Source organism: Microcaecilia unicolor, chromosome 3 (assembly GCF_901765095.1).
Source record: "Microcaecilia unicolor chromosome 3, aMicUni1.1, whole genome shotgun sequence".
Taxonomy (NCBI): Eukaryota; Metazoa; Chordata; class Amphibia; order Gymnophiona; family Siphonopidae; genus Microcaecilia; species Microcaecilia unicolor.
The window spans coordinates 400392940-400418146 of record NC_044033.1 but is presented as its reverse complement, the minus strand read 5'-3'; the positions used below and the strand labels follow the sequence as shown (position 1 = coordinate 400418146).

Here is a 25207-nt window from a genome sequence, read left to right as displayed (position 1 = left end):
TGTTACAGTAAATTAGGACTGTGGATTAATGTGCTAGTGTAACCCAGTAAGCAGGGAAGGAGGCATCAACCCCTTCCTCCTCTGATGCAATGTCCTGTTTCCATGAAAGTAGGGGTAGCTGCAGGAAGACTGTTAGGGCTGGTGGCTGCTTGAATTGCAAGCACTGCCCCCAACTCAGGCAAGTTTAGAAAACAGTTGAAGGGAAGCAAGAGAGATAGATGCTGGACTGCAAGCAGGGGGAGGTTGGAGGTACAATGTGAGATGCAATGTTGGACCCAATGAATATGGGGACATGAAAGAGTAGCCAGGCAGGAAGGACCAATATCAGACTTGGGAAGATGGAGAGTAGAGTAGCAAAGAGGAGAGGAGAAGGAAGTAGGTTTTCTAAATCATTTTCATTACAATTAATTCAAGATTAAGTTTTTAATTGTGAGACTAATCGTGATTACAAATCTTTAATCATCCAACAGCCTTACTATAAATGGCAAAATCATGAGCTTTTTTACCATAATGCAAATTAGTTTACCATAATAGATGATATAAAATAATAAGATGCAAAACATGCAAATGTATTCAAAACACCTTATTATGCAAAACAAATCATTCAGCTTGCATTCAACTTCACTGCATTATTTTTCTTCTCTAGGAGCATCAGGCTGCTAAAAACATGGACCGATATTCAAGGGGCATCTGAAAGGGGCCAGATATTTTCAAAATGTGACATCCACCTTCAATCCCCTGCCAGCAAAGACTGTCCAAATCTTGGGTAGGAGTCTTCTGGGAGATTGGGCTTGTGAGTGCCTTCTGTTAGGGGAGGGGGGTCAAGGGTTGCTCATGCCTTTTTCCAAGAAGTATGAGGGAGGAGACCTGCACAGCCATTTATCTTGCCTTCGTTAAGATGGCCCCCTAAGAGCATCAAGTCATGTGTTAGCAGTCCAGGGCTCTCAATGAGGAAAATTAATGCAGCTTGCAAGGTTGAATGCAAGCAGTATTGTTCATTAGCGTGGGTGTTACTAACCTGCTGTATTGAGTTACTGCAAATTAGTGAGTCCTCCAGTAAATTAGGTTGCTTATAACATCCCCTATTAGTGTACTTAAAAGAAAAGACAATGGGGGTCATTTTACAAAGCAGCGCTAAAAGGAGATCTTAGTGCACTCTCACACGGGTCTTTCATGTGCACTAAGGCAACTTTTAATGCAGCAGTAAAATGGCCAATTTTTGGTTTTGTATTAATGGTCATGCAGTAAAGTTGCTTTTGAGTTTTTTGTAATATTCAAGCCTTCACTTCTTTTAAGATGAGAGATACACATTTTATAAAGATAACATATGTGCCTATGTGTTTTGAGAAAATTGCCTGCTCAAGGCCCCTGCACAAAGTTACAAAGCAGGTATAAAAAAGATCGTATTGAGCTGAAACGTGCCCTGTGCAACATACCCCCTAGCACTCCCATCCTACCCACTGTGTTGCTGAACGGTTTTGGTGTTCCTGGCTCCCTCGTATCCTGTGCAGCGGCATTGCCCATACATAGCTTACTACACTCTAGCTTTGATAGATATGTTAATGTGTTAGGCATTTAAAACCTACTATATCTTCAAAATAGAGTTCAGAGTGGAAATGCATCACCAAGATGTTGAACAATAACAATGTCAGGAATACAATTATAACAGAAGTAAAAACAAGCACATTTTAAGCAATTACATTAAAAGATATTTTCTTAGGGGCCCTTTTACTAAGCTGCAGTAAAAGGGGCCCAGCGCTAGCAGCAGCGGCCATTTTTGCCATGCACACCATTTGGGAGGGGGGGCAGACACTTACAGCCACCCACTGAGGTGGTGGTAAGGGATCCCACGCTACCCCAGCAGTAACTGAGCAGCATGTGATGCTGCACGATTACCTCTGGGTTACCCCCTGCAGAAATATTTTTTCCAATGTTTCTGCTAGCACCAGAAATGGTTCATGTTGGGGCTAGAACTGCTTCCAGGACTTGTGATGGGCCAGCGGTAGTTCCAGGTTTCCGCATGGCAATCCTGTTGCTACGCAGCAACTCTTTAGTAAAAGGGCCTCTAAATGAATAAGATTTTAACATTTTATTGAACTGAAGATAAAAAGGATTAGATCAAATTTTTAATAGCAAAGAATTCCAAAGTTTTACTGATTGATACACAAATGAACTTTCATGACAAGACTTAAACTTCAAATCATCCACTGAAAACAGAGTACGAGATGATGATTACTATGACAATGACCATTTGAATTCAACAATTGCATATGAGGGTAAAATTTCACAGGAATGTCCTCAGAAAAGTTTAAAGATTTAACAGCAAATTTTAAAGAAAATTCTGGCCTTAAAAGATAACCAGTGAAGATGTGTCGACATGAGCAAATACATGATTATATCTTGATTTCCATTATATCAGACAGGCTGCCACATTCTGTATCAACTGAAGCTTAAGAGTTTCACTGTGTCTGAATAAAGTTCATTACAATAGTCCAGTAAATAAGGAACCAGCAGCTGGACAATTATTCTAAAACTAGTAAAAAAAGGCCCGTTTCTGTTTGAAAGGAAACGGGCGCTAGCAAGGTTTTCCTCTGAGTGTGTATGTTTGAGAGAGTGTATGTGAGAGTGACTGTGTGAGAGAGGCTTCTGTTCCAGCTGCTGTGCATTCCCCGTGTTGTGCTGATTCGCTGCTCCCTGTATCGTGGCTCCGCCCCCTCCCTTCCTCTGGTCACTCTGGTGTGGGTTGTGTGACATCACTATTATCTACTCCAACATGATCCACGGTTCCAGGCAGCCTCAGAATATTGGAGGTGAGAATTGTTATATAGGATGGTCATCAGTAAAACAAGAACAAACTATTGGAATTAAGTTAAAAAAAGTTTTCTTAATCAAATTATGAATCTGAGGTCCCATACTCAAAAATTAATCTAACAATACATCTAACAATCTTGAAACCTTTTCCACAACAACAGGACTACCTGTAAAAAACTGGTATACAGTCTGGAATAATGTTTATATTTAAACTAAAGATAGGGTGTGGACAGCTCAATGAATGTCAGCTTGGCTCTGATCCTGTACTTTATATGAGCCTTTTTTAAGATAAGTGCCTTTTTGTTTTTGCAGCACAAATGTTGAATAATGAATATTGAAATAATTGATAAAAGTAAGTAAAAGATACAGAAATAATATAAAGTTTTTTTGGAAGGTTTTTGCCAGTGATGAATAAGAGATCTATTGGATCCATATAGCTCTTTAAATCTGTTCAGATTTTGAGCTTTTTGAGGCTTTTCCTTCCTTTCCAAACAACTTTCAATAAGTTATTTTTCAGTTAGTGGATTTTTGTGTGAGTTTATCTTTTATATTCAAACTAAACCAGAGAATTTTAGTTTTATAAGCCTTAAGTTTAAGAGAGCATGATGAAGACTGATCTCTTATTTTTTAAATCCAATCATTAATAACACTGACAGACCCAAATATATTCTGATCAACAGGAACTAGAATAAAAATATTGTTGGCATAAGAGAACAGCAATTTCCCAGTGCCCCGCCCCACCACCAGATCCTAAGGAACTCATATACACGTTAAAAATGGTTGGGGATATAGGGGACCCTTATGGAACACCACATAGAAGATGGCAAGCAAATGAAGATTCATCATCTTTAAATACATGGTGCAATCTATTTTTCATAAAAGAACTAAATCACTTGAGCACAACATTAGAAAGACCTATTTCTGATCATTTAAACAGTAACTTGTTATGATCCACCATACCAATGCTGCAGGTATATAAAATTGCAGCAAGACCATTTACCCACAATGCATATGAGAGTCTCTGGATCGAAATACTGAAACATGAAGTAATACTACTACTACTATTTAGCATTTTTATAGCACTACAAGGCGTACGCAGTGCTGCACAAACATAGAAGAAAGACAGTCCCTGCTCAAAAAGCTTACAATCTAGTAGACAAAAAATAAAGTAAGCAAATCAAATCAATTAATGTGTACAGGAAGGAGGAGAGGAGGGTAGGTGGAGGCGAGTGGTTACAAGTGGTTACGAGTCAAAAGCAATGTTAAAGAGGTGGGCTTTCAGTCTAGATTTAAAGGTGGCCAAGGATGGGGCAAGACGTAGGGGCTCAGGAAGTTTATTCCAGGCGTAGGGTGCAGCGAGACAGAAAGTGCGAAGTCTGGAGTTGGCAGTAGTGGAGAAGGGAACAGATAAGAAGGATTTATCCATGGAGCGGAGTGCACGGGAAGGGATGTAGGGAAGGACGAGTGTGGAGAGATACTGGGGAGCAGCAGAGTGAGTACATTTATAGGTTAGTAGAATAAGTTTGAACAGGATGCGAAAACGGATAGGGAGCCAGTGAAGCAACTTGAGGAGAGGGCAGATAAAGACCATATGGCCTATCCAGTTTGTCCACCCATGCCATCTGATCTCTCTTTCACTCACTTAAAGATCCTACGTAAAGCGTTCTTAAGTTCAAATACAGTGTTCGCCCCCACTACCTCCATCGGGAGGCCTTTCCATGAAGAAGTATTTCCTCAGATTACTTCTAAGTCGATCCCTTTTCACCTTCATCCTATGCCTCCTCATTCCAGAGCTTCCTTTCGAGACTTGCCTCCTTTGCATTTATATCACGTAGGTATTTAAATGTCTCTATCATATCTCCCTTCTCTTATACTGCTGGTAACAAGGAAGAACAGTTAATTTTAATGTGTATGTGTGATGCATTTCATGAATGTTTATATTGGAAACCACTTTGTTTCTCCTTTTTGGTTAATATTTATATTATTTAAAAGTTAAAAAAAAAGAATACATACATCTGGAGCATATAGTTTTATGTGTACATACCATGAAATCATTTTATAGCATGTATTTCTGTACATACAATGATGTTTTATTTAGGACTATCCCAAACCATCAAGCAGCACAGGGTGCAACAGAAACAGTTATTCAAAAATCACTCCCTATCCAATATCTCCCTTGCTTTGCCATGGTGTGGTGGGTTGGGTAGGGGTGCTAAGGGGTATGATGCAGAGGCATGATTCTGGCTCATGACACTCCTGGTTTAATGCACACAAAACATTTGTGCACAAATAAAATTACCCCTTAACTATCTTAAAATCTTCTGTCTTCCAATACAACTAAAAGTGCCCAAGTTCTTCTCAATGTGCACAATTTAAGTCACATTAAGAGCCACCACTTTTAGAGTCATGTTTACATCCTGAGAGAAAAACTGTGCACACAGATGACATTTTCAATTCTCTGGGCTTATTTTCAGAAAAAAAATCGTACCCTCAGAAAAAGCAGGTGTAAGGTACAATGAAACATGCATGTATTCATTTTGAAGCAAACACTAGAGGTGAAATATAGGTGACATGGTACCAAAATGCACAGTTTGAAAATTACCTTCTAAAAAGTGACTAGTGCTGTCCCCAGTGCAGGGCTTTCCTGTATGCTGAGGCCACTTTTAACATGGTGGCAAAATGGCCCCATTTTCCATTTGGGGGCCCTTGTACTAAACTGCCTTAAAATGGCCAGTGCTATACTCAGTGCGTGGCTTTCTCATGCACTGAAGACACTTTTAGCGTGGTGGTAAAATGGCCTTGTTTTGCATTGTGTCTATTAATGGCTACATGCTAATTTCCCCACTGGCGTGTGAGCACTCACCAAAACCTATTATCTAGGTTGTAAGGGCTTCCCCACTAACCATGCGCTAGTCGATTAGCAAATGGTGATATACATTGCACTAACCAATTAGCATTGGGTACGCCTACTCTTTGCCCCCAGCACTATAAAATATTTTCTATTTTTAGCAAATGGGTAGCACGCACCAAACACAAAACTACCGTAGGATGCCTGAGCATGCCCCGTGGAAGTGCCTTTTACCCTGCAGTAAGCATGCATTAGTACTTACTGCAGCTTAGTAAAAGGACCCCTTAGTGTTAGGTAGTGTTTTAGAGATAAAGGATTTGCAGCAACCAGAGAAAAACTATTCTATAGCAAAAGGGCCCCTAAATGATTAAGACTTTAACATTTTATTGAACCAAAGATAAAAAGGGTTAGCACATAGGGCTGGGGAATGCACCTACATTTACACACGTGCACTCCCCAGCCCTATGTGCTATTCTACTGCTAAGTGCTTATTTTTGGACATGTCTAGGTTTTAGATGCCATTTACAGAATCTGGCCCTTAATGCTTAATCACAAGTGGGACATACCCATGGGCAGAGTATTGATATATCATGGGTGTTCTGTTTAGCAATGTGCAGAATTTACAGATTACTGTCAGTTGTGCATCTTGCAATGCATACATAGGGGCGCCAACCTACAGTAGCCATTGACCTGGCATAAGCAATCACACCTAAAGTTTGGCACTTTAAATTAGATTTGTGGTAGTATTCTATAAGGGGTTAGTCATGCCCTAATGTCATTACAGAATTGACACTAGGTGCATCCTTTGTGGATCCTTAATTTAGCCACTACTTTATAGAATTGCTACCCATACTTTTAAATATTAAAATTTGTTTAGCAGGTAAAATGCACACTGATAGTTCTTTGAGTTTGTGTGGCTGTAAGGACTAAGGGGGTCTTTTAGTAAAGCTTAGCTCGAATTATCTGCAGCAGGGCCCATTTTATTCTTATGGGCCCTGCTGCAGATAACTCAAGCTAAGCTTTAGTAAAAGACCCCTTACTGTTTACTTTGACTGCAGTTCCTTTTTGCTCCCCTCCTACAAGCTGCTGCCCTAGGTGACTGCCTAGTCATGGCTAATGGTTAGCTTGGCTCAGAACACCTTTGCAGGAAAAAGGTTAATAAGGGCTTGAGGTTGACTGTATAATAACCTCTGTGAAATTTGCAGAGTAGGTTTGGCCGCAGAATGCTTTTGGCCTCTGGTTCTCTTAAAACAAATTTGACAATCTCTGGTTTTAAATTTAATTTTTGTAGTATTTGTGGTTCATTTTTGCTGCTAGCATAATTAAAAATGAGGTCAGCATCTGGGTAAAACCAGGGAATAAAAAGAGCAGTCCAGCAGCTCAAAAAAGGCTCAATTGAATTTTTATTAAAAGGTAATCAAAATGAAAGATTGTTCAAGGTACATATATCCAGCCCAGTATGTTTCAAGTTCATTATACCTGCATCAGGAGTGAATATTACATTAACTGTGAGTCTGAAAGTAATTTATCCACCTTTTGGAAGGTACCACCTGACATGAAGAAAGATCCCTTAAATAGTGCTGTAATGAAACTGCAAAGCAGTTTTCCAGCGTGTAGCATTGTGGACTGTCATTACAAATATTGTTGAAATCAGGATATATATATATATATATATATATATATATATATATATATATCCTGATTTCAACAACCCATAGATAGATAGATAGATAGATAGATAGATAGATAGATAGATAGATAAGTACCTAAGTATTGCCAGACTGGGAAAGACCAAAGGTCCATCAAGCCCAGCATCCTGTTTCCAACAGTGGCCAATCCAGGTCACAAATACCAGGCAAGATCCCAAAAAAGTACAAAACATTTTATACTGCTTATTCCAGAAATAGTGGATTTTCCCCCTACTTAATTTAATAATGGTCTATGGACTTTTCCTTTAGGAAGCCGTCCAAACCTTTTTTAAACTCCGCTAAGTTAACCGCCTTTACCACATTTTCTGGCAACAAATTCCAGAGTTTAATTACACGTTGAGTGTAAGCTACATTGTAGCTTCATCGCATGCCCCCTAGTCTTAGTATTTTTGGAAAGCGTAAACAGCCACTTCACATCTACCTGTTCCACTCCACTCATTGTTTTATAGACCTCTATCATATCTCCCCTCAGATGTCTTTTCTCCAAGCTGAAGAGCCCTAGCCACTTTAGCCTTTCCTCATAGGGAAGTCATCCCATCCCCTTTATCATTTTCATTGCCCTTCTCTGCACCTTTTCTAATTCCACTATATCTTTTTTGAGATGCAGCAACCAGAATTGAACACAATATTTGAGGTGCAGTCGCACCATGGAGTGATACAAAGGCATCATAACATCCTCATTTTTGTTTTCCATTCCTTTCCTAATAATACCTAACATTCTAGTTGCTTTCTTAGCCACAGCAGCACACTGAGCAGAAGGTTTCAACGTAACATCAACAACGACGCCTAGATCCCTTTCTTGGTCCGTGATAGATAGATAGATAGATAGATAGATAGATAGATAGACAGAAACTTTATTACTGTCTATGTAGTTAACACACCTATAGTCACTAAAGCACTGGTTATTAAAGATATACACAGGGTAAACATTTGTATTTATTTGGGAGGTTCATTTTCAAAACAGAAAAACATTTAAAAAGTGGCATAAAGCAGCATTTGGATGTTCTGCTTGCCAAAACATTCAAATATCTATTTTTGAAACCTATGTTGCAGATGTTTATCTATGCAATTTGTCTGCAGTGCATCCAAATCACAAGGAGAATGTTGGGGGTTGTATTATGGCATTCTTAACACTTGGACATTTCTCTGCCATAACAGAACAAAACCAAAACACCCAGGACTAAAACTAAGAAGCTTTGAGCTATGCTTTAATAACAACTAAGCCACAAAAAGTGCCCTAAATGACCAGATGACCCCCTTACTCCCCCAGTGATCACTGACCCCTTCCACCCCCTTCCACAGATGTGAAAGAAACAGTACATAGCAGCCTCTATGACACATTCAGATGTTATGGCCAGTCCTATCACAACAGAAAGCAGGTCCCTGGAGTAGCCCTAGTGGGCAGTGCAATGCACTGTGGAGAAAGTGACTCAGGCTCATATCCCACTTTAACTGTTACACTTGTGGTGGAAAGTATCACCTCCCCCCCACTACCCCCCCCCCCCACACACACCAAAACCCCACTGTACGCACATTTAGGGGACACCTGAAGTCACAAGGGCTATTGTAGCGGTATATAGTTGGGTACAGTAAGTCTTTGACAGGTTTTGAAGGGCTCACCATACAATATAAGGGGATAACGGTGAGATGTGTACCAGGGAGTTTTTATGTGAAGTCCAGTGCAATGCAATAGTTGTAAACAAATAATGTACTACTTATGGAACACAAGAGAAACAAAGATGATATAAAATACTATACATTACATTTGTATATTAATTGGGGTATAGTTATCAACATGGACTACTGTTAAGATGTTTTATTTTACCACTAAATAGTGCTATTTAGCACAGGTCCCCTTTTTATGCAATGAGATCTAGTTACTAATAACTGGAGCTAACAGTAAAATAACCTGTATTAATAGTAGCTCACATTGATAACTTTTACCCTGTATAAACTTTATGCTTTTTTTTTTACTTTGGAAATTAATCCTGTTTTCATTGTCCCAGCTTGATGTCTACTAATGTGTTTATTCTGGTTCTCACTTGCCAGGTGAGGAAACATTTTGTCTTGCACTGATCTATTGGCACTGAAATAAGCACAGTCAGATGAAAGAAAATGCAACACAGAATAGTGTGTAAAGAAAAATTAAGAATCCAAATCTTTCTGCAATCACATATGATAATGACAGACTGTCCAAAAGTCTTAGTTCACAACATGATGGGCATATCCAATAAACACTCCATTAAGTATATCCTACCGAGCAAAACTCTAGTATTACATAACACATAATTCTTACCTTTCAAATTTTGGCAGGTACTGAAGGCGTTCTGCAATAAGTGAATGGTGCAAGAGATATATGTAGGACTTGTGTGTCTTGTTTTGTTGATTTTACAGTGATGTCATGTGTTGTAAGTTCTGAGTAAAGTTTACATAAGAGCAGATCACAAAATTATGTATATGAAGTATTAAGACTTTCAGCTTATATTTTGAATTCAGTTGGCTATGGAGATCTATGTAATGAAGGGTGCTAATGCTTTCGTCATATGGTAAATGCGTCACCTATGTGGGGGTTCCCTTTGAAAATGCCAGTGGCTGCAGACAATGAGTACAACGTATTTTTGAACTTTATTTGGAAACTGCCAACGTATTTGTTCAGCTTGTGATTTAAGAAATCTGAATAATTTTGTGTCATTTGCAAATTTAATCACCTCACTCATTAGCCCATTCCCATTTATTAATATGTTAAAGAATATTGTCTGTAGTACAAATCCATTACACATTTCATTATTACCTTTCTCCTTAAAGGAAACTATCAGTTAACCCTACACACTGTTTGGCTAGCCCCAGAAGGGCTATTGTAGACACACACACACCCACACTCTCTCTCTCTCTCTCTCTCTCTCTCTGGCTTAAAGATGGTAGCTACCCCTCACCCCATTCTCTCTCATGCTGAAACAAGTGAATCTTCCTATACTACCCTAAGCCCAACATTACATGGAGTCATGTCTAAGGGAGGGAGGGGTACCTCAAGGAGAATGGCAGTGCCTGGAGTTCATATACATTTTAAATTATTGCTGCTTGGAGGTCACGTGATGCTGTGAGTGTGGAAGGACATTAGTCAAACCAGCTCTGTGGCCCCAACCGTTATTTCAGCATTAATTTCCTCTATAATTGTGGTCAGATGAGTGCGGTAAAGTACCTAAAGCAGCAGAGAGTATGTGGAAAAATATCTGCAGTGGTTGAGTGGTGAGATGTCGGTCTTAGGTGAAAAAAATGAACCGCGCTCGTACTAAACTCCCGGAAGAGAAAATGTCAGTTAGGAGTTAGTGCCCACAGGTGTCACGCAGTTTATGGGGGCAGCCTTGGCGGGTCTTACACAAGCGGTCACCAGAGTGCTGGGTCCCTGACTGAAGATGCTTTTGGGTCAAATCACCCATTTAGAGCAATTGCTTACTGAGACTCAACAGCGAACAACAGAACTTGAGCAGAGATTATCCTCACTGGAGAATGCTTCACACGCAGGAATTGCAGAAGTAGATGCCCTGAAAGCACAGCTCAGGCAGCATGACTTGTTCTTGATGTGGTAATCTCCGTTTAATGGAGAACCCGAAGACTGTGGTAGATTCTCAACTAATTACAGTGCTGGAGAGTTGGCTGGAGCGTGAGTTTCCTATGCGAGCGGGCCCATGTCCCTTGAGATTAGAGAGAGCACATCTACTGGGTCAGAAAGGTGCACAAGATAGACACCCTGGGGTTATTATTCTTAAATTACACAATTATGTCCATAAGATGGAAATTCTCCACATGTATAAAGCAAAATGAGACTCTTTTTGTTATGATTATAAACCTGTCCGTATTTTTCAGGATTTCTCACCAGCATTGACAAACTAGCACAAACAATTTTACCCCATCTGTGTTGCATTGGCGGAAAACAGGATTCACTTCATGTTCTTGTATTCCGCTTTATTAAAAGTGGAACATGAGGGCCCGTGGAGGGCTCTCAACATGCTCACGGCAGCACAGGACTTCCTAAACACGCTACACTCTGCTGGGAGCGATGCCACTTGAGCTCATCCGGATATACATTCTGTATGGCTCATGTTTCTATATGTTTTTCTACCACATCTACTATAATAAAACTCACCCTCAACATTCTGAAGACAACGTTCTGAAATCACTCAGTCACTCACTGAAGGGTTCATGGATTCATGGTGGTGAAGCCACAACACTGACCATGTCTCTCTGCCCCGCCCTCGCATGACGGACCAATCAGAAAAAACACCCTCAACATTCTGAAACACAAAGGACCATCACAATACCGTTCCCAGGCAACACTAGGCAACGTAAGACGGACCAATCAGAGGAAACTACGTGACAATAAGGGAGGAGCATTCCCCAGCAAAATGGCTCATTATCTGTGCAGCACGGAGAGCACAGAACCACCACTGGAACGAGAGAAGAATATTCCTGCTGTGGGTATGTGCAAAAATAGACTGGGGGGGGGGGGATTTTTAAATGCCTAATGCCAGTACTGAAGAGTGCCAGAGGGCCTATAGCACAGACTATATTTGGGATCGCTTGACATGGAGTCAGAGGAGCCGGAAAACAACGTGCCCGTCACCATCTGGGACGTGGGCGAACAGGACAAGCTGCGACCCAGCTGGAAGGATTACCCGCGACCCAGCCAGCAGCAAACAGCGACAAGGAAGGGGGAGAAGTACTCCTTCCCTGCCTAGGAATCGCTGGAGACTGGCTGCCAAACTAACGAAACAACCGCACACCGACGCACCACCTCCATCATTCGAAAGGCATCCACTCTTTCTTCAACAGAAATGCAAACTAATAATACAAAACAAACAAAGAATACATGGTTTCTCAGGCAGCTGCAGGTAACATTCCCACCCCCTTCCTCTTCCCCTTTTGCCGAAGCGGCCAAGGTCGTGCCCAACCATCCCCAGCCTCAGGCAAGCAGTCTCCCACCTCGGGGATTCCCCGAGCACCCGGAAAAAGACGGTGCTGATTCCTGCAGCGCATAAATGTTCCAGCATTCCCCTGCAGCCAGCCTGAAATGGCCCAAACATACCGGATCACCCCCCCGACGGCCCGAGACCGTGCTCTTCTCCCTTCCGCCAACTTAAAACAACCATCCCCGTCCTCAGGCAAGCCGTCACCCACATCCCCCAACCCCCAAGCAGAAAACAAAACAAAACAAAAAAAGACACACATCAACAACCTGCACACACACCGCACCCTCACACACTCACACACACACAAAATAACTCTGTTACACATACACACACACACAAAAAAAACCCACATGCTAGTGCCCGTTTCATTGGTTTCGGAAACGGGCCTTTTTTACTAGTATCTATATATTGTTCATTCACTATTTGCATACTATGCAGGTGTCTTTGTACAGAAAGAGGTCAATAAGGGTTGGGGCCCTGTGAGTTGTCTTTAACATGACCTACTGGCATTCCTGGCTTGTCTAGGTGTGCCGGGCATTTGTGAGTATGTACGGTTGGGGGGCATGGGAGAATAGGGAGTGGATGTGGGATAGAATGGGTGGAAGGTTATTGTCTGTTAGGGGACTGTGGTTACCTTATGCTTGCTGTGTTTGGTTCTAATCTTTATTTTCTCAGTTTTGATTACAAATCTCTGGATTTATCTGTCTGGCTATGCTCAGCTTGTAGAGGACTGTTTGGACACTGGTGGTGACTGGGATGCTAAAGGTAGAAATCTGTTATAGACACTTGTCTTTGTACAATTTGTTCACAGTTTGGGGTGATGGATCTTTAAATATCTTGTCTTGGAATGTGTCTGGGATTTCTTCCCCTGTCAAGAGGACCAAAATACTGACCCTACTGACACATCATCAGTCTGATATAGTGTGCTTACAAGAAGCGAAGCTCACTGATCAGGAACACCAAAAGTTACAAAGGGGCTGGGTAGGGGAGGTCTATTATTCCTCAGCCGCACACAAAAAGGGAAGAGTGGAAGTTCTGATTTCTAATCATTTGCCCTGTGTAGTGAAAGAAATGTGTTATGATTCTTCAGGGATTCCTACAGATCATTTATCAGGAAGTGAGTTTTTCTTTGCTAGTGGTATATGCCCCTAATGTCTACGACCAGTCTTTTTTACTGATCTGGTACTTGACCCCTAGCTGAATCGTTCTGGTGGGAGGGCTTCCCCTGAGGACCCTAGCACAGTTGGGGATGTCTGGTATCTGTGCACAGCCCTGGGGCTGTGGATCCTTGGAGATTGCTGCAATTGGGTGAGAGAGAGAATACATCCATCTCTTGTGAGTGAGTGCATGGCACGTGGTCATGCACTGTTTATATTCTTATTTCACAGTGCTATTTTCTGGTATGCAACATGCAGAGATTGGACAACATGAAGTGTCTGATCACACTTTCATCCGGAAGCAGTTAGAAGTGTGTGTGTGGGGGGGGGGGGGGGCAGTGGCGTACCAAAGGGGGGCGGTGTGGGCGGTCTGTCCCGGGTGCACGCCGCTGGGGGAGGTGCTGCGCGCCGGTCAGCGTCGTTTGTTTCCATGCTCCCTCTGCCCTGGAACAGGTTACTTCCTGTTCCAGGGCAGAGGGAGCATGGAAACGAATGACGCTGACCAGTGCGTGGCACCCCCCCAGCAGCGTGCACCTGGGGGTGAGGGGGTTCTTTCGCCGGGGTGGGGGGGTCGCGCTGCATGGGGGTTGGGGGCGCTGCACCCGGGGGTGGGCGGGGCGCATCGGCGATCCGCCCCGGGTGTCAGCGCCCTTAGGAATGCCACTGGGGGAGAGGGGGAACATGATAGAGTAGCTGGTGTCTGGAGATTTCTTTCTTAACTACAGGGTCATGTTGCTTTTCAGGCTTATTTGTCTCAGTGATGACACAAGTTTCTCTCCTTTAATGGACAACATGAATAGGACCCACAATTGTTTTGAGATACTGCCAAGGCAGTCCTTAGAGGCAATGTTATTGCTTAGATGGCCACACATAAAAAAGACAAATTGCTCAGGGTATTGTGCTTCTTTATAGGAAGCTAGGAATGTCCTGCTCAGGCAGCTTATGAAGCCTTTTTGGCTACCCGGGCTGCACTTAACTCACTTATTCATGAGCAGTCCCAAAAGATGCTCTGTATAGGAAGTTTCAGTATCACCACTTTGGTAATAGGCCAGGAAGGAATCTGGTACAGGTTACTAAACATTATCAAGGCTCCCATTATGTTTTCAGTTTGTTAGATGTGACACACCAAATAATTCTCATCTGCTCTGCTCTAGCTTCATGGCTGTGCTTTTGATGAGCTGGTGCACCCTGCTACTGTACACTTCTGGGTTCAGGTTGCAGCCTTCTTCTAAATCCATTCAGGGGAAGCCTTCCTGGGTTATCCTTCACCTGGCCACAAACCTGCCTCCTGCATCAGTACAATTCAAGCCCTTAAAAGCCTCCTTCACTTTCAGCATGAGCCAGCACCAGCCGAGTGCATGCACATGCATGCTAACATCATGATGTGCACAAAGGTGCACATCTGCACCTGGCAGACCTCACACTGGTGGCATTCTTTACCCACACCTTCCCTCTCTCTCCATGGCCCAAGCCAGTCAGCCTCCAACAGCTAGGAGACAACAACAGCCCGGAAGTCTCCCTCTACAGCCACCCCAGGGATGCAGACAGCAGCCCTCCTCAACCTGACAGCCCTTCAGGCCTGGTGAGCATTTTTTACAACCGTGTTTAACCATGGTTACAGTAAAAGGGAAAATGGGAGCTTGAATAAGGATAAAATATAAAGGGGATTGGAGCTGTCGAGGGGATGAATGACAGAGAAGGAGCTGAGGTTGGTAAGAGATGAGAGGCAGAGACAGATAAGCTGGGGAGACAATGAATAAAGAGGCTGGAAGTGCGAGACTAGAAAGTGTGTAAAAGGAAATAGGAGACTGGGGGCAGAATAAGACAGGTGAGAATGAGAGAACTAGAGAGGTAAGTGCAGGAAGTAAGAAAAATTTAAGTAGCTGAATGACAGAGACTGAGGATTTGAAGGGGGGGAGAAAGAAGACTAAAATCTAGCTACAGATAGGTTGAAAAAAAGCAGATGAGAGAAATGGAGAAAAAAATGAAACAGAAGGATAAGAGTCAGAGAAGATATGAGAAGAAGGGACGAAGATGAAAAGTGAAAAGCAGAAAATGGAAAATAGATCCTGGAAAAGGACTTAGGAGAAAACCAAAAACAGGATATAGTAAAATCAGACCAGGACCAGCCTAAGTGGGAAAACAAAACAAAAAAACAAAACAAAAAATCCAAAATGGTCAGACAAAAAAGACACAAAAAAAATTGATTTTTAATATTTAGAGAAATAAGATGTCAGCTTTGAAAATGTAGTTTTCTTGTATTTTGTTCTTACAGGAAGAAACATCTTTCTGTGGGGTTTTTTCAGCATTCCACTGCTCACAGGCTAGCTTTTTAGGTGTTCAATTTCATTTTTTCTTTAGGTATTTGATTCTAATCTGTAGTCTTTATTTCTTGTACTAGGAGACAGGTCTGTGTTTCCTTTTGAAACTACAGATGAATTTTTTTAATATGTTGATTATGTACAGTTGTTCTATTTCCAACTGGAGTTTTAGAATATTTGTAGTGCTGACTTTTATAGGTAGGGTTACTGCAGTTTGAGTGTATTTACAAGGCTATCAGGCTTATTTTCGAAAGAGAAAGGCGCCCATATTTCGACCCAAATCGGGAGATGGGCGCCTTTCTCTCATGGGTGCCCAAATCAGTATAATCGAAAGCCGATTTTGGGCGCCTCCAACTGCAGTCTGTTGCGGGAACGGACAAAGTTGATGGGGGCGTGTCAGAGGCATGGTGAAGGCGGGACTGGGGCGTGTTTATCAGCCAAGGAGAGATGGGCCACCGGAGGGAATCGAGGATGACCTCCCCTGACTCCCCCAGTAGTCACTAACCCCCTCCCACCAAAAAAAAGAACTTTAAAAACTTTTTTTACCAACCTGCATGCCAGCCTCAAATGTCATACCCAGCTCCATCACAGCAGTATGCAGATCCCTGGAGCAGTTGTTAGTGGGTGCAGTGGACTTCAGGCAGGTGGACCCAGGCCCATCCCCCCCACACCTGTTACAATTGTGCTGGTAAATGGGAGCCCTCCAAACCGCCCCCAAAACCCACTGTACCCACATCTAGGTGCCCCTCTTCAGCTATAAGTGCTATGGTAATGGTGTAGAGTTCTGGGGAGTGGGTTTTGGGGGGGGGGATTTGGTGGGCTTAGCACCCCAGGTAAGGGAGCTATGGACTTGGGAAGTATTTTAATTTTTTTTTAATTGTTACAAGTGCCCCCCCTAGGGTGCCCAGTTGGTGTCCTGGCATGTGAGGGGGACCAGTGCACTACGAATCCTGGCCCCTCCCACGACCAAATGCCTTGGATTTGTTCGTTTTTGAGCTAGGTGCCTTCGGTTTCCATTATCGCTGAAAACCGATACCGCCCAGCTCAAATCCGTCCAAATCCAATGCATTTGCCCGGCACCAACCATATTATCGAAACAAAATATGGACACCCATCTTTTTCGAAAATACAGTCTGTCCCGCCCCTTCGCGGACCCGTCCTCGGAGATAGTCGCCCATGGAGATGGGCGTTCACGTTCGATTATGCTCCTCTATGTGTTATTTCTCAGTGTCTGGTAGTGGAGGGAGTTTATGTTGCTCTCACTAATGTGACACCTGAGATTGAACAGAATGTTTTTATAAGTTTACTTGTGCTCTGTACCAGTTTCTGGGAGTTTAATTAGTTGATTTGACAATGTTCCATCTAAATGAATAATTATAGTCTAACCCCTGAATTCTATATATGGTGCCAATCCAAGATGTGCACCCAACAAAATTGGCTAATGAGCTAATTAGTTCTAATAACTGACACCAATTTGGATTTGCGTGCATATCTTGATATATGCTATTCTACAACAATGTGAACCCAAATCCCATTACATTCAACCCAAAAGGAGGGATGGCCATGGGATGTGAATGGGCACATTAGGAGCATTTCTAAAATTTGTGTACAGTGTTATAGAATACTGAGTGTGTGTACACAAATTGGGTGCCAGGAATTACACCTGGTTTCAGCTTGTAATATTGTTATATGCTGTTGCTTAGTCTATGTACATTGCTTTGATGGTCTGACCCTAAGCAGATAATCAAATAAATACAACCTTGAACCTTGATTTTCTGTTTTCATTGTTCTCTTTCCCACTACTACATCTGAATTTGAGCTTTCACTATTCAACTCATTTTGCTCTCTGGGGTAGCTAGGACTGAATGGTCCTTGGGCGGAAAATTTTAAAATAAGTCCCCATGACACAATTTCTCCCATGGTAGCAGGGACTGGTGGGGGGAGACAAGTGTGAGGGGGGAACCCCTTCAGAGCTCCATTAAACAAACACTGCAAAAAGCAAACACATTCCAGACCTATGTAGAAAATCTGTCATAGTAATAGAAACTGAAAATGAAATGCAAGATATCAGAGAACTCTCCTTGCCTCTTTCAAATTATAAATCTTTCATGGTATAATTTTGCAGAGTATAAGTGTATTCTGTAGGCATCTGTTACTTTATTATACCAGGGATTGACTCTTTGGCATAGGAATATATGGGCATCTCTAGCATTTAGCACATGCTTATTTTTAGCATGTACTAAAAAAGCTAGTACGCCTTTGTAAAAAGACCCCTCAATTTATCTCTCCCTCCTTGCCAGATCTTTTAACCACTTCCTATCTTCCCCAATTAACTCACACCAGACTATGGAATTTAACATTAAATATTTTTGTTTAATAAATTTTGCAGAGGTAGGTTGCTATATAAATGAGTATCAGCTTATACAATAACATTAATAAAATGCCACACTACAATTAGAATCTTTCTTTCCTTCAGAAAAAAACTGCATCATAGTAACATAGTAGATGACGGCAGAAAAAGACCTGCATGGTCCATCCAGTCTGCCCAACAAGATAAACTCATATGTGTATACCTTACCTTGATTTGTACCTGCCTTTTTCAGGGCACAGACCGTACAAGTCTGCCCAGCAGTATTTCCCGCCTCCCAACCACCAGTCCGGCCTCCCATCACCGGCTCTGGCACAGACCGTATAAGTCTGCCCTCCACTATCCTCGCCTCCCAACCACCAACCTCTCTTCCCCCACCTGCTCCGCCACCCAATTTTGGCTACGCTTCTGAGGATCCATTCCTGTTGCACAGGATTCCATCACTTCTTCCAACTCAGATTCAATTTGAAAGACATATAAAGGGGCATTTTTTTGATATGGTGTCTAAATCTGATTTCAGACGTTTTGTGGAACAACGTCCAAAAATCAAGTGATAAACATAGCGATTTTTGAACTAGAAAAATGTCTATCTTTTTGTTTTGGGTAGAAAAAGAGAGGGTCCAAAAGCACATAAGCAAAAACAGCACAAAAAAGAAGCACAAAGGGTCAATTGGAACAATTGAGAGTCCTTTAATGAAAAGACATGATATGGGCCATGTTTTGGCATTTCAGTGCCTGCATCAGGGGTTTTGACTAAAAACATTAAAATGTAATCTAAATAAAATTAAACAAAAATGCATCAATATCATACATATAAAATCATAATGGGCTGGTGTCCATGCAAGTTATAATACATATAAAAACACAATAAGCAGTTGCTCATGTGCAGTATAAACAAACATGAAAGATAAAACACATAAAAACTGAATGTTCAGTGACAATGTAATACTAAAAAAACAGTATGCTCAGTACAAATTTTAAAAAATAATAAATATAAATGTTATAATAAAGTATGGATACATGCAGAGGAAATTATATGTATGTAATTTACCTGTTATCTATAGGTAACTGTAAGCATGTGGGCCTGTGGTTTTTGCAGGATAGACAATGGCACACATTCAATCCCCACATGGGCTGTGATTGTGGGGATAGCTAGGTGTGGAGTAGGGTTGCCGTCTGGCTCCAAATTAGCCTATCAGAGTTGCTGCCTACAGTCCAGATGTCAGCCCATTTCATGCTATGACTTGTACTTTTGCTTTTCTTAGAGAATCCATTTTTGAAATGTGAATTGCTTACTCCTGTATGCAATGGGATGACACCTGGACTTCAGATATCCTGATAGGTGAATCTGGAGCCAGTTCACAACACTAGAGGCTAGGCATACAGCTCACTGGCTAATGAATGTGGTTCATTGTGTTCAATTCTGGTCACAACATCTCAAAAAAGATATAGTGGAATTAGAAAAGGTGCAGAGAAGGGCGACAAAAATGATAAAGGGGATGGGACGACTTCCCTATGAGGAAAGACTAAAGCAGCTAGGGTTCTTCAGCTTGGAGGAAAGGCGTCTGAGGGGAGATATGGTAGAGGTCTATAAAATAATGAGTGGAGTTGAACGGGTAGATGTCAAGCGTCTGTTTATGCTTTCCAAAAATACTAGGATTAGAGGGCATGCGACAAAGTTACAAAGTAGCAAATTTAAAATGAATCGGAGAAAATGTTTCTTCACTCCACGTGTAATTAAACTCTGGAATTCATTGCCAGAGAATGTGGTAAAGGCGGTTAGCTTAGCTTAGCAAAAAGGTTTGGATGGCTTTCTAAATGAAAAGTCCATAGACCATTATTAAATGAACTAGGGGAAAATCCACTATTTCTGGAATAAGCAGTATAAAATGTTTTGTACTTTTTTGGGATCTTGCCAGGTGTTTGTGACCTGGATTGGCCACTGTTGGAAACAGGATACTGGGCTTGATGGACCTTTGGTCTGTCCCAGTATGGCAATACTTATGTAGTTTCCCCTTACATGTCACTGCACATACATGTACATACATCTTCAAACTGTCACAGCTCCCTCCTAATGGCCTGAGTATCACCAACATTAGAATGTTCCTCCTGTATTCAAGCAACCACTAAGCACTTGAACCACAGCACTGTCTCTGCTATACAGCTCTATGCCACCTTCATCCTGGCAGCCCTGAAAGTAAAAACCACATGGCAAAATATACATCAGTCTCTGAAAGTTAGCGCAATGAAAACTATGCATTTGAGTTTGTAGAGTGTGTTAATAATGTAGTTAAGAATGATGGCATGAATGAACTGTGCAGTGCTAGTTTCTATATGTTCATGGCAGACAGCAGCACTCACAAACCGATAACAAAAATGTTTAACTTATTTGCAAAGTTTAGGCTTCATGACAACAGTGTTTACAAGACAGCATTTGCTAGAATTGTAGGTTTAACTACATGTGATAGTACTTCAATAGTATCAGCAATAAAGAAGTTTTATAAGGACAACTTGCTGAACATGCAAAAATGTTTGTTTATTTCGGATGGTACATCGGTGTTGCTAGGGAGGAAAAATGGTGTTGCTGCGTTCCACATATGCTAGAGCAACACTGTATAGGTCATTGTAAAGATTTAGGTATAGAAGATGCTTGCAAACACATATCTTTAATGGCTGACATTAAACATTCCGTAGAACTATTTATACATTGTACATCAAATCATCTGTAAAGAAAGCTTAGTTTAGTGAATTAGCAGAAGTGTTAGAATGTGAGTCTGTTGCCTTTAGACCTCTAAATGAAATGAGATGACTCTCAAGACACTTTGATTTATGATCGTTGATAAGAAACATCACAGTTTTAGCCAGATACTGCAAAAAACAGGCACACCTGCTTAACGATCCAGACAATAAATACTGCTTGGAGAAATTAATGGATCCATAGTTTCTAACCACTTTGTTTGTGTTTGAAGAAGCTGTTGGTGAACTGGCAGACTTGTGCAAGCTTCTGCAGCAAAAAAATCTTACAACCATTGAGGCATTTTACTTTGAAAGAGAAAAGATCAGCAAGCTTAGTGCCCAATACCTGAGTGAAAATATGCTTTGGAATGAAGAAGCTGTGAAGATGATAAGTGAGCATAAGATCAACATGAGTTCCATACTAAGATTTATTGAATGGCTGTGTATGCATCTAGAGGCTCATTTTCCTGAAAATGAGTTGATGGAATGGCAAGTCTTTGAGAGGTCAGCCTAAATCAAAATGTCAGATTTTGACTTCAGGCAAGAAGAGCTTGCCATGCTAGTTTCCAGATTTGCTTCATTCTTTGACAGTTCTGATGAGGTGTTTAAGAAGGTTATGGATCATTACCGTGACTTAAGGTTTCTGACTGTAGAAAAAATAAAATGTGGTTTGATGAAGACTTTCAAAGATGTGGTTTGATTTGCATTGAATAATGTACATTTCATTAACCTAGCACTTCTTCTAGATATCAGTGCGACCTTTCTCGCATCAAGCACTGACTGTGAACATGGACTCAGTCTGAAGAATAGTATAAAATCAAAGTCTCAAACCAGGCTGGAAAAGTTACATTTGGACATGTTCATAAGAATTAAATCATACAAAAACAGTGGAGAGAATATGTTTCTACAAAGTATTCAAACACTGGTTGTCACTGAAAGACAGATGCCAGAAATTATTAACACATCTTACATTCTTCAGTTCATTAAGCTGACTTGTGACTGTGAGATCATATGGATAAAAGATTTCTAGAAGAAAGAAAGAAAGATACAAAAATGGTCATAGCAAATTGTAAGTCCAGCAGAGAAGCAAGCCAGAAATATAGTCAGTGCAGCCATCAGAATATAAATTATTGATAAAGCAGCCTTTTTACCAAAATAAGTGTTTCTGGGCAAGTTTTGAAGCAGTGCATACTGGTCCTTCTTGATACTTCTGAGTGCCCTCTTTTATGGTGTAACTGTTGTCCTCATGAAAAACAAAACCTGATTTTACCGCTGATATATGCACCTGTTGCTGAAACATGTAGGACAGCAATTGAACATTTGAACAATAGGACGATACAGACACACTATTATGCATTACTATAAAAGGCTGCTTTATCAATAATTTGTATTCTGATGGCTATTTCTTTTGACTTCTTCTCTGTTGAACCAAAAGATTTCCAGACCACGAATAACAAGAATGATCTGTGTTTTATAATGACTGTTTTGCCTCTCCTTTGGAAAGCTAAGTGCTTTGAAAATATGCCTCCATGTTACCTTAGTTTGGACGTCCACAGCTTACTCCCAGATTGTCAAAGTGCAGTATTCTTTAGCCAAAACAGAACTTCTTTTGGAAAGGAACTCTGCCAGTTGTATTTAGGATTTCAGTTGCTTATGTCTTAAAAAATAAAAGTGGAGTCACAAAAATGTTTCCAGACATATTAACTTTGACAAAGCACCAGGAACAGTTATAACTTCTTTTCAAGTTTCCAGTGCTGTTTGCAAAAGGGAATTCAGCTTGTTGAATGCAATTACAACTAAGATGAGAAACTAACTAGAAGTCAAATATCTTTGCCAATTTAATGAGGATTAAAAAATAAAATTGGTCTATGTTTGATAAAGCTGGTTTGCCTCTCCTTGCCATAATGACCATGTTACCTTTGGACATTCACAGCTTACTGTGAGGTTGTTAAACAAAGTGCAGTATTGTTTAGCCAAAAATGGAACTTATTTTGGAAAAAAAAAACTCTGCCAGCAGTATTCAAGATTTCAGCTGCTGATACCTGCTCAACCACCAAGAAAGCATTCTCCTCTCTCTGGAAGCTAAAGCTAGTGAAGCCTTATTTCCAAAGGGGAGTTTTTTGCAATCTGGTTAGATCGTTAGTCTTGAGCCGACTAGATTACTGCAATGGCATCTACGCAGAGTGCACTGGCGTACTCCTAAAGAAGCTTCAAACTGCCCAAAACACAGCAGCTCGACTCATCTATGGAGTGTCAAAGTTCACCAGTTCCAGTCCACTTTGTGAGAAATTACACTGGCTTCCTGTACAAGAGCGTATAACTTTTAAAATCTGTGCCCTAGTCCACAAGATTCTCTATGGAGCAGTCCCAGCGTACATGGATGCCCTTGTCCACCTACCGCCAAGAAACTCACTCAGTACTGCCCGTTCTTACTTAACCCTCCATTACCCTGCGTGTTCTAGACTGAAGTATAAAACCATGTATGCTTCCACCTTTACCTATGGTCAGTACTCACTTGTGGAATGCACTACCAAAATCAGTGAAAACGGTTCAGGATCATCTGACTTTTAGGAAGTCGCTTAAGACCTGCTTATTTGAGCAAGTGTACCCCAAGATCCTGTCCAGCATCACTAACCTCAGGACGCTGCCATTATGGACTGACCCATTTCCTTATCCTTACCTCTCCGCCCTGCTTAACCCTTTCCATTTATTGTAACCATCTATTTGTTATTTAAAGCCACATTGAGCCTGCCAGTGGTGGGAAATTGTGGGATATAAGCGCTGTAAAATGAATAAATATTCAGTTGCAAAAATGTTTCAGGGTATAATAAGTTTTAGCAACAGAAACAGTTATATCTTGTACTGGATATGTTTTAGGCTTCCAGTGCTGGTTGCAAAAGGGGATTCAGCTTGATGAATGCAATTACAACAAACATGAGAAACGATCTACAAAACTGTGAGAGAAAGGAGATACAGTTTTCTTATTTTGTAAATACCCAGTATTTTCTGTATATTTCAGCTATGTCAAGTTATATGTCTTACTATACTGTTTTTTCCCCCCCAGAAACTCAGTCTCCAAATAATAACCCAGTCCTTGCTAGCACTGGTGAATTATCCCCATCTCCTGTCCGAGCACCCACTAAGAGCTGAGTTTACTGATGATGTGCTAGAAATATAAGATACAGCAGTGATAATTCAGAACTATCTATAACATGTATCCTTGCTTGTATGTTGAAGTGGTATAAGAGATGACATCTGAAAATGGAAATATTGTTATTTTTCACTCTTGTGTCTGAATAGTTTAAATGAACTTGATATTTCAATAAATACATTTTCAAATATGTTCTATATTGCATGAAAGATCTGCTTGTAAGTCGTTACATATAAATAGATTACTATATTGCAGGGATGTCTAACCCCGGTCCTTATCAGGTTGGGTTTTCTGTATTTCCATCCTTTTTTATTTTTAGGTATCCCATGTCTATCTCTCATATGTTTAAATTTGATCACTGTTTTTATTCTACCACCTCTCCTAGAAGGGTGTTTTAAGTGTCCACTACCCTCTCTGTGAAAAAGTATTTCCTGATGTTACTCTAAAGTCTACCTCCCTGCAACCGTAATTCATGTTTTCTAGTCTACTGCCCCTATATCTCTTGAAGAGGTTTGTTTGTATATTAATACCTTTCAAGTACTTAAATGTCTGTATCACATCACTTTTGTCTTGTTTTCTCTAGCACATAAATATTCAGATCCTCCAGTATCTTCTTATATGTCTTTTGTATTGCCTTCCTCTGAACCATATCAAATCTTTTTATAATCTTGATGAGATATGGCCTCCAAAACCTGACTGCAGTACTCTAAGTGGGGCCTCACCAATAACTTGAACAGGGGCAACACCTTTCTTCTGCTGGTTATGCCTCTCTTTATGCAGCCTAGCATTCTTTGGGCAACAGCCACCACCTGGTCACATTGTTTCACCACCTTGAGATCCTCAGACATTATCACTCCAAGGTCTCTCTCCTAATTTGTGCATGTCAGTCTCTCACCCCCTAATGCATACTGCTCTTTTGGCTTTCTATATCCCAAGTGCATCACTTTGCATTTCTTTGCATTAAATTTTACCTGCCAAACATTTGACCATTCTTCTAATTTTGTAGATCTCTTCTTATGTTGTCCACTCCCTCTATGGAGTTCGCTCTGTTGCAAATCTTGGTGTCATCCACAAAAAGGCAAACTTTCCCTTCTAACACTTCAGCAGTGATGCTCAGAAATATGTTGAATAGAATCAGC

At 41.1% G+C, this 25207-nt stretch overlaps 1 protein-coding gene and 1 long non-coding RNA gene across 2 annotated transcripts in view; one reads left to right on the top strand and one right to left on the bottom strand.

Moving 5' to 3' along the window:
* The window catches only part of LOC115467061 (cysteine-rich venom protein-like), a 129871-nt gene extending 120131 nt beyond the window's left edge, over positions 1-9740 (bottom strand). Inside the window, exon 1 of the mRNA XM_030198736.1 lies at positions 9665-9740. The gene's annotated coding sequence lies outside the window, so the exon portion shown is untranslated. The remainder of the gene's footprint in view (positions 1-9664) is intronic.
* On the top strand, positions 5777-24333 carry LOC115467062. The gene is made up of 3 exons (XR_003941638.1): positions 5777-5854; positions 12379-12381; positions 24324-24333. It is a non-coding gene; the product is annotated as an uncharacterized LOC115467062 (long non-coding RNA).
* Positions 24334-25207: the final 874 nt, after the last annotated feature.